Source organism: Canis lupus, chromosome 2, assembly GCF_011100685.1.
Source record: "Canis lupus familiaris isolate Mischka breed German Shepherd chromosome 2, alternate assembly UU_Cfam_GSD_1.0, whole genome shotgun sequence".
In the NCBI taxonomy this organism is placed as follows: domain Eukaryota; kingdom Metazoa; phylum Chordata; class Mammalia; order Carnivora; family Canidae; genus Canis; species Canis lupus.
In genome coordinates, this window is record NC_049223.1 from 79,431,748 (window position 1) to 79,441,722 (window position 9,975).

Sequence of the window (9,975 nt, forward strand, 5' to 3'; positions counted from 1 at the left end):
TATTTATTCATAGAGACAGAGAGAGAGAGAGAGAGAGAGAGAGAGAGAGAGAGAGAGAGAGACGCAGGCAGAGGGAGAAGCAGACTCCATGCAGGGAGCCCGACGTGGGACTCGATCCAGGGTCTCCAGGATCACGCCCTGGGCTGCAGGCGGCGCTAAACCGCTGCGCCACCCGGGCTGCCCATTTTTTTTTTTTTTTAAGATTTTATTTATTGCGTGTGTTAGTTTTGATAGATCTCTCTTGCTGACTCTCGTCTTGGTCTCCTGGCGCCGAGTGTGCAAGGTGCCGTGTGTTCAGAGGCCACGCCCCAGCCGTGGGGCGCCCCGCTGTGCGCATCGGCCACGGGCGCCTCCCTGCTTGCTGTCCACCTGCTTTGATTCCTCAGTGGATCCGGCTGGTCCCGACACCCGGCCCTCTGCACCTGCCGTCGCCTGACCTTTCCGCGTCTCACTCCTTTCCTTGGACAACCGCCTGTCCCCGTCTTTCCGATCCCCTCCTGCTCCTCCCGTCACCCTGCTGTGTGTCCTCCCTTACTGGCGCTGTCGCTGTCGTAGGATGAAGTCACCTCGATTAGCCACCTCTCCCTGCTTTACCCTCCGTCCCCTTCGCCTGGACGTTTTCGGAAGGTGGGGTCTGTGGCTTCCCCTTCACCACTGCACCCCACTGCCCTGGGCAGGGCCCGGCACGCTGTCGGGGCTCAGTAAATACGTGCCGAAGCGAGAGAACCGTGCGCGGCGAGCTGCCCTGTCGGCGCCCCGGCTCCGGAGGGCCCAGGCTGTCGCTAACGCGGCCCTCCGTGGATCTTTGCCTTCACCCGCCTCGCAGGCTCCCCGAGGCCTGAGCCAGGACAGCGTTCAGCTCCTGCTGCATCCGTCCCCAGATTGGCGGACCTGCCTTACAGGTGTTTGGCTAACCTTGTTTCGAACCAGACACGCCGGAGAGAAATGCATTTTAAAACCACGTGCGACTTAAAGAGAATTTAATCTGCATGTCTGGGATTCATTAACACGTAGATCATCAAATTAGGGTTTGCTCACAGCTGTTTGACATTCGCAGGGCCTTCTGAGTATCTTTAATAAGGGCCTTTAAATATTATTTTTTCTCATAATTTCAGGGCTGGGTTTTGAGCAGGCTGCTCCCTGAATGGGAATGGGGCGCGGGAGGCAGGATGGCAGGCCCGATCCCGCAGGCGCGAGGTGGGGTCGTCCGCACGGAGCCTTTCTCACTCTCCTGCTTTTTCCTGCTCCTGGGCCAGAGCCATGTGTTCACAGTGGCCTTCTGTCTGTGGTGGGGGCCACTCTTGTGGCTTTCTTCTCCTGGTGACTGTGCTCGTGATGCCCACCCCCTCGCTGTGCTCCGGGGGTCTGCGGGGTCAGGCTGACCGTTGACATCACGGCCGTCCTCGGCTGCAGGTATGGGCCTCAGCGTGGCTTGGTGGCCCAGAGGAGCTGGGAGGGCACTGGGCTGGCCAGTCCTTTTTCTGCTGGCCCTTGACACCTGGAGCCCAAGGCCTGGAACACCGATCGTGCCACCACATGGGGCCAGGGGATGACTCAGACACACGGCAAAGCAAAGCTGAGAAGTGAAGAGGCCGGGACCAAACTAGCCCCGTCTTGGGTTGTAATGTGTCCCCTCCCACTCACCCCTGCAACTCCCTTCACATGTTGAAGTCCTAAGCCCCAGACCTTCAGAATGTGACCTTATTCAGAGGCAATGTTGTTGCGGATGGAATTAGTTGAGGTCACACCAGAGTAGCGTGGATCCTTAATCAATCCAATGCGACTGGGATCCTTATAAAACAGGGTCGTTGAGGGGGCGCCTGACTATCTTACCTGGTAGATTGTGTGACTCTTGATCTCAGGGTTGTGAGGTCGAGCCCCACGTTGGGTGTAAAGATGACTTAAAAATTAAAAAAAAAAAAGTCTTTTTTAAAGAAAGAGACACTGGGAGGGGCGCCTGGGTGGCTCAGCGGTTGAGCATCTGTCTTCAGCTCAGGTTGTGATCCCGGGGTCCCACGTCGGGCTCCCTGCAAGGAGCCTGCTTCTCCCTCTGCCCGTGTCTCTGCCCCTCTCTCTGTGTTCTCATGAATAAATAAATAAAATATTTTAAAAAAGAAAATGAACACTGGGAGATGGGGCCACAGAGACGAAGCCCCGTGAAGACACAGGTAGGAGTCCATCTATAACCCACAAGGAGAGAGGCCTGGACCAGATTTTCTCCCTCAAGGCCTTGGAAGGAGCCAGCCCTGCCAGCATCCTGATCTTAGACTTCTAGCCCCCCAAACTGTCAGACGGTACATTCCTGTAGCTTAAGCCCCCCAGGCTGTGATACTTTGTTAGAGTAGCTGCCTCCCCACCCACCACCCCAGGAGAACGAACCCAAGACCCTCTTTGAGCTGATTAGTTATGGGAACCAATATAGCCTTTTTTTTTTTTTTTTCTGTTTTTATCCCCTTAAGCCAGTTTACATTCAGTCTTTCATCATACAGTCTTTCACTTCAACACCATCGTTCTGCTTAAAATCTTTTTGTGGACGATGCTTTAGTTATCCGTTACTGTATGACGGTAACACTTCACACTGAGTGGCATAAAACAAAAACAATCACTTATTTTGTTCATGAGATGCTATTTAGGCAGGACATGCAGAGGGCCCGGGGTGGCTTGTCTCTGCTCAGCAGGGCATCAGCAGGTGGCTCAGCTGGGGATGGAGTCTGCTTTCCAGATCACTCACATGGCTGGCGGGCTCTCGATTCCTCTCACCGGAGCCTCTCCTCGGGCTGCTTGGGCTTCCACCTCGCTGGGATCCAAGAGCAGGTGTCCCAAGAAAGCACGGTGGGTGCATGGCATTGTGGTGATGTGCTCAGAACTCACTGAGCGTCACTTACGCTGCACCCTATTCACTGAGGCTGGCAGAAAGGCCACTGAGATTCCAGGGGAGGGGACACAGGCCCCACTGCTCCACGGGAGGAGTGTCAACATCACCTGGCAAGAAGAGCATGAGGAACCGGAGGCAGTTTTGCACCCGTCTCTGGAAAATGCCATCCACCACAGGCCACGTCCTATTTCTATGAAAGTCGAGAAAAGGCAAAAGGATTTTTTTTTTTTTTTTTTTTGGCAAAAGGATTTGAAGTCACAGTAGTGTTACCTCTTTGAAAACGTAGTATTGACTGGAAAGGGACGCGTGGGAACCATCTGGGTGCCGGGAACGACCCGTGCCTGGATGCGAGTGGGCCTTACTTAGTGGCCGTAGCTAAGTGAGAACTTTATCCAGCCGCCCACCTAAGTTCCACACCTGTGTGCATTTTACACTTCAGTTGGAAACGTTTTTAAAGGATGTGATGCAGGATCGGACTTCATAAACACAGAGGGAGAAGGTCCTCGGCCGGCTCCTCTTGCCCAGGCAGCTCGGCTGGCACAGGAGGCCCATCCGGCACCCACAGTCTTCTCTGGTTCTTCCTCTCCTCGCCCCGACTGTTGCAGATCCATGAGTGTCTCCAGCTGTGTGGAAGACGGCGGGAGGGTGTTCCAGAAGGAGGCAACAGCAAGTGCAAAGGCCCCGAGTGAGGAAAAGGTGAGGGGACCAGTGTGGGGGCAGAAACAAGGGGACATGAGGCAGGGGTGACGGGCAGGGCTCACGGAAGGGCTCCAGGCAGGGAGCTTCCGTTTCTGAAAGCGCAGATCCCGGAGCTGTGGCTTCTGGTCGCTGCTTCTGGGACTGGCCTGGGGCAAGTCCCCACCTCCCAGGCTTGCCGATAAAAGTCCAGGACGTGATGCCCATGAAACCTGTGGCCCCAGGCACCTGGCGCTCAGCGCAGGTTCCCTCTCCCTGCCCCCCTCACCCCTCCCGGGGCCCTGAGCTCTGGCCGGCAGCCTCTCCGGGTCTCAGTGAGCCTCCGGGCCCGTCTGGACCACACTCACTCCCCCACCGCCCACCCGGCCAGACTTCTGGAGCCTGTTGGGTGGGAGATGGATGGAACTACTAATCCGCACCGTCTAAAGGTTAATTCAAAGGGCAGCCGTGGCTGGAGACGGTGCCGTCTACCTGGCTCCGGCTCACAGACCAGGGAGGGAGCGGGGGTGAGGTCATCAGCCAGAGGCTCCTCGTCCACGTAACCTGCTCAATAGCCAACCCTTAGGTGTGTTCTGTGGCCCCCTTCCTGTTCCCAGCCTGGTCTCCTGCGACTTCATTCCTGTCCTGTGTCACCAGCTCACCGCATGGCCTTGGGTAGGTTTCTCCCTTAAACCTCTATTTCCCCATCTGGGTATTGGAGCCATGGGACCAAGTCACCCCCAGGAGCCCTTCTGGCTCAGGGTCCCCAAGGCTGGCTCTCCGCCCAGTTCAGCTGCCAGGTTTTCCGGCCTCCCACCCAGCACCTTGCTCTGCCCTCTCTCTGGGCTTCTGCAGTGGCCAGACCCTCCCCCCGCCCCCATCCAGGGACCACCTCCCCTATCAACCTGCATCCTGCCTCTCCTGCCTGAAAGTGACTTAGTCGACATGAAATCCATCCGCTCTGGAAGTATGTGGAATGCTTGTTCCTTTAGCGTCTCCCACCAGCTCGTGGTGGTGGTGGTGGGGGTGGGGGCGGGATTTCCAAACACAGAGCTGTGTCTCTACCGTCAGACTGACGTCCCCTAGGGCGAAGGGCTGAGTGTCTCCCCTGGAACCGGTTCCTGTCCAAGACCCATGAGCCTCGGGGCCTGGCCCAATCCAGCCTGCAGAAACGTCCACCTCAGCCAATATTCTTTTATTTTTTTTCTTTTTAATTGTTGAATGAGTTGTCGGCACGTACAAATCAGGTGATTTCACATAAAAAAAGAAAGTCTAGATTTTCATCTGTAAAAAAATGTAAGAGCTGGCTGCACGAGGCCTGATGGGCACTGCCCTGTGGGTGGGGAGGGCGCTGTGCGGGTCACCCCGACTCCCCCGGCCCCACTCGCTCCTGTCACCTACCCGCCCCCCGACCCCCGTCCCGGCCCCATCCTGCAGGTGTTTGCAGTCCTGGCTTTGGGCCCCGAGGTGGAGGAGCGGGCTGCTGTAGCTGTCAGCTACAGAGAGAGAGAGAGGTACAGAGGTTTCAGAGAGAGATGTAGAAATGACGCCTCCTCGCCCTGTCTCTGCCTCATTAGGATCCAAACAAGCTGGATCAATGCTTTTTAAAATCAGATACATACTGACTGTTTCTTGCATCAGGAACAGACTGTACCGACATAGAACGATTCTCTAATCAAAAGCTTGCCTTTGGGAAAATTGCATGGAGAAGGGGTGGAGGGGGGCGAGCATCTTCATTCAGTAATTATTTAGAGGGGGCCTACCCCGCCAGCCGCTGAGCCGGGTGCTGCGGGGACGGCAGGGGAAAAACCCAGTTGTCATCTTACGCCGCTCGTAGTGGAGCCGACTCTCTCAGTTTCTCTGAGTGGGCGGACAAGGCCCAGAGAGGGCAGATAGAATTCCCCAGGTCACACAGCGGAGGTGGAAAGAAAAGCTCCAGAGCTTCGTCTGTCTGCCCGCCGCACGGGTAAAGCCTCAAGCACACCGGCCTCCCCCCTCTCCTCTTGGTCTCCTCTCCAAATTACGTTGCTCCATCCTTGCTTTCAGCAGATGGCCAGAAGTTGGGGCTCATCCAGGTGGGGTTGGGGCTGCTTGGAGCAGAGAACTGGCCCTTCTCTGGCTCTTTTCCAGGATGTCCTGCCTAGTAGCCACTGAGGACCGCTCCGATACCGATCGCAGAGTCCAGCGACATCCCACACCCAATCAGCCCAACCGGAACATTCAGCAGCTCGGGTAGCTGATGGCTCCTTTATGGGGACAGCTTGGGGTTGAGCCCTGGGCAGTCAGGCCCAACCTGTGCTTGCTGCATTGCAGGCTGAGTGTCTCCTGCCACTCTAGCTGCCTCCGTGGCTAAGCCAGGCGTGGTTTTTGACTACAGCTGCAGACCCTTGTTTTGAAAAGGAAAGACCAAATTTCCATGCCCTACCTGGCTGCTCTGCAGGTAAGCGAGCACAGCCGGCCCTCCGGCACACGGCCTGGACCCTTCCATCCAGGGACTCGTCGGTCCCTGGAAGGCCCAGGCTCTAGGGCTGGGTTTGGGCCTCTGGGCACTTTGCAAATAATGAGCAGTGAAACTCAACCAACCCTCCCCGAAGCCTTTGAATTCAAACTCCTGGGTATATTGAAGCCAGCCAGTCAGATTTTGGCCAACAGCTCTGGGTTTGAAGCAGGCTGACTCGGTTTAGCGCCGCCTTCGGCCCAGGGCCCGATCCTGGAGACTCGGGATCGAGTCCCATGTCGGGCTCCCTGCATGGAGCCTGCTTCTCCTTCTGCCTGTGTCTCTGCCTCTCTCTCTCTGTCTCATGAATAAATAAATAAAATATTAAAAGAAAAAGAAACAGGCTGACTGCAACTGTCTCAGAAACAGAGCCTACATGGCCTAAATTAAGTAATAAATTATGACAGCCGCTGTCTACTGAGCGTCCAGTAGGTGCTGGGCACTTTTGTGCACTGCAACCGTCCAAGGTGGGGATCGGTGTCCCCATTTTACTGGGGATGAAGCAGAAGCCCAGAGAGGTCAGCTCACCTGTCCGTCCAGGGTCACACAGCTGGCCTAGTGGAGAGCCCAGATCTGATCCCCATTCTCTTGGATGGCTTGCCTGGGATTACCTGTCGCCCTGCCACACCTGCTTCCCTCCCTGTGTCTCCGCACAGCCTGAAACGTCCCCAGCACAGATGGGCCGTGAAGCTATACTTGGCTCCAGGCAAGCCGGTCAGAAGGACAGCAAGACTGTCTCTGATCAAGGCTTTGATGCGCTTCAGCAGAGGTGGGTGAGTTCACAGTTTTGATCCAAAGCCCCAAGGCATAGCCCCGGAGGAAATGTCCTGGTTCCGAAGGTCCTTTAGCCAAGGAAGGAAAGGATTAAAACTTAACAATGATTGGGACACCCGGGTGGCTCAGCGGTTGAGCGTCTGCCTCCGGCTCAGGTCGTGACCCCGGATCTTGGGATCAAGTCCCACATCGGGCTCCCTGCATGGAGCCTGCTTCTCCCTCTGTGTCTCTGCCTCTCTCTCTCTATGTATCTCATGAATAAATAAATAAAATATAAAAAAAAAACTTGACAATTACCCTGATAATGGATGCGGATGGAGCATCTGGCCTGTGTCAGGGCTCTACTTCCTGCTGCCAGTGTGGCACGGGCAGATGAGCCTGGAGCCGCTGAATCCAGAGTCCCTGGGTTCAAATCCTGACTTGCCTACTTGCCAGCTGTGTGCCTTAGGCAAACCCCTTCATCTCCTAGGGCCTCAGTCTCCTCCTCTGTAAAGTGGGCAGAATAATGGTACCTACTTCATGGCACTGTCGTAGAAAAGAGTAAGGTAAGATAGAAAGATCATGACACAGAGCCTGGCACGTGGCAAATTTTCCATTTAAAAATTCTCCTGAGCTCCCTGTGGGGCAGGCGTTATTCCCCTCGCTTTACAGACCAGGAAACCGATTAAGAGTGGCTCGGGAGCTCGTCTAAAGTCGCACAGCTAGGAAGTCACAGGCCTTCAGTCTGAATCCGTGTTTGTCCCTTGACAGCAGCCACGAAGGTAGGAAACCCGACAGGTGCTTTCGGTAAGGGACAGAGCTGCGAGCTCGCCGCCCAGCGCCGGATCCACCCAGAGGCGGCTTTCTTTGGCTGGCAGCTTTTCTTTTTCTTTTTCAGTTGATTTTTAACACCCAGAGGCTAAATGTACAGAAGACGAACCGAGGCCCGGAGGAGGAGTGGACCTGCCCAAGGACAGTGGTGGCTTCGAGAGGCGGAGTTTGCTTCTTCCAGGGACAAAGGCGTCGTCTGCTGCGTGGAAAGGCACCCTTCACCCTTCCCCTGGGGGAGTTGGCTGGAGCACGTGGGGGAGGAGGGAACCGATGATGGATCCTCTCGGGATGAGGGCTGGGCACTGGGCCTTTGATTGATGGCTGAGGGCGCTCATTCCACAGCCAGACTCAGCCCGGCGCCGGGGCAGGGACATCTGTCAGCTGGTGCCATATCACTCTTTGAGTTGGGAGGCACGGGGAAGGATCAGGATCATGAGGATCAGGAAAGGTGATGCTTCCCCCGTGCAGGGGTCTGCTCCTGTGGGTGAAGTCCCCCGGAGACCCAGGGCGGCCACAGAGATGCGCCAGGTTGGAAGTGGGGACATGCTGGGGGGGGCTGGCACAGGTCGGAGGGGCTCCTTGGAGGCCTCCCCTGTGCTTTGGCTCGGGGCTGTCCCCTTTAGCGGTCCCTTCAGCAGCCCTGGGGGCATGTCTCAGTGCCCTCACATTTCCAGCAAGGAATAGAGGCTCCGAGAGGGCAAGCCGTTTGCCTGGGGTCACACAGCTTATGAGGGAGTTGGTTGTTCCTGGAGACTGGGTCTCTCTGTCTCCTCTGTGACGTTTAATCTGGGTGCTTTCTAATGATCAAACACACACACACACACACACACTTTTATCACTTGTCTATCGGATCAACCATATGAAATCGCCTTTTCTTGGTAGACCAAAAACAACTGAGTAGCAGCAATTTCATAAGGCTTAACCAAATATAAATTATACAAGTCTATAAATAGATATTTGTGTTTATCTGTTAAATTAGCATAATCCATCCCCCTTGCGCATGTAATGTCCCTCCCATATGGTTATGTGTGTATATGTACATGCCTTGTACATGTGCATATATACATATAATCGGTATGTATATAAGATCTATCTGAGGTTATAACCAGCTAGCCACCGTGTTGTATACGATGCACTACAAGTGTGCTGGCAAATCGGTTCTCTGAAAAAAAAAAAGATCCGATATCCAGTGTGTATTTACATGGCGTAAATACTCCCCCCGACGCTGATTTCAAGCAACCATCATGTCGGTGAACACAGAATTAGGGAGAAATGTGTATAATTGGCTCCTTCTAGCTAGTGCGAGCTGGCTCCAGGCTACCACTGTGTTCATCCACCTACCTGAAACATAGCTTCTGTGTATCTTGAAAAATACTGATGTGCGTGATATATAAACAGATGTATTTGTAAGGATATAGAATCTATTCCCTCTCTCTGCTGGAGCTCGGATGGGTCTCTGAAAGAGTATCTATCGTAACGTCTAGCTCCCTGTTTGAAGTCCACCCATTTGCCCTCTGTCCTGGCTGTTTATCCAAACTTGGGTCTGTCTCGTCCACGGCTTCTCAGGGCTGGGCTGCACCTCTTCACCCCGGTGTAAGGCGGGGTGGGGGCGCTGGGCTCAGGGCCTGACTCTTCTCCTCTGGGAGGGGCCCTGCACCCACCTTACAATCATGGGTTCCTAGCCTCTGGTTCTGGGTGACATCTGGCTGAGCAAACAGCACGTGGTGTTTTTGCCTCTCTGGGCCTGTCCCAGGTGTGCTCTGGAGTCAACCAACAGGCCACGCGCACCTGCTGGCTGGTGGCACCTGCTATCTACCTTCAGGCTTCCCGCCACTCCTTGGGTCAGGGGATCACCGGATCATGAGGTGTTGGGGTCTCAGGGACCAGCTTCCTGCCTTGGGAGAGAGCCCTGGGGACGAGTCTTCTCTGTAGTCTGGGCTTTAGTTCACTTGTCTATAAAACAGTGTGTTGCTGTCAGGCAATCAGAAAAGGCCCCCAATTTTTTAAGTCTTGCGTTTTCTCTTAAAAAAGTCATGCACAATTTGCTGTGCACTCTGTCATCAATCCACGTTTGTGTCAGTCTAATAATGTGCTGGAGAACTTATCAGTTAAATGACTTAGCATCTTTTCCCCAAATCATCAAGCAAAATGGAAGCTCCGGGAAGAAGTGTCATTTTTTATCCTCTGGCTCTGTCAGAGGAGGCAGCGGTCACTAGTTACGAGAGGACCTGCCTGCATCTGGAATCCCGGCCTGCCACTCCGCGGCTGGGGCTCCCTGGGCAATGGAAAGTCCCGCTCTGAGCCTCAGTTTCCGCGACTGTGAAATGGGAGAAGAGCTGCACCT

General features: G+C 54.8%; 1 long non-coding RNA gene across 1 annotated transcript; it reads right to left on the reverse strand.

Moving 5' to 3' along the window:
* Window positions 1-2,413: 2,413 nt before the first annotated feature.
* On the reverse strand, window positions 2,414-6,709 carry LOC119870471. Its single transcript, XR_005356119.1, has 2 exons — window positions 6,576-6,709; window positions 2,414-3,065 (listed from the first exon to the last, which is right to left on the reverse strand). It is a non-coding gene; the product is annotated as an uncharacterized LOC119870471 (long non-coding RNA).
* Between the last annotated feature and the right edge of the window lie 3,266 nt (window positions 6,710-9,975).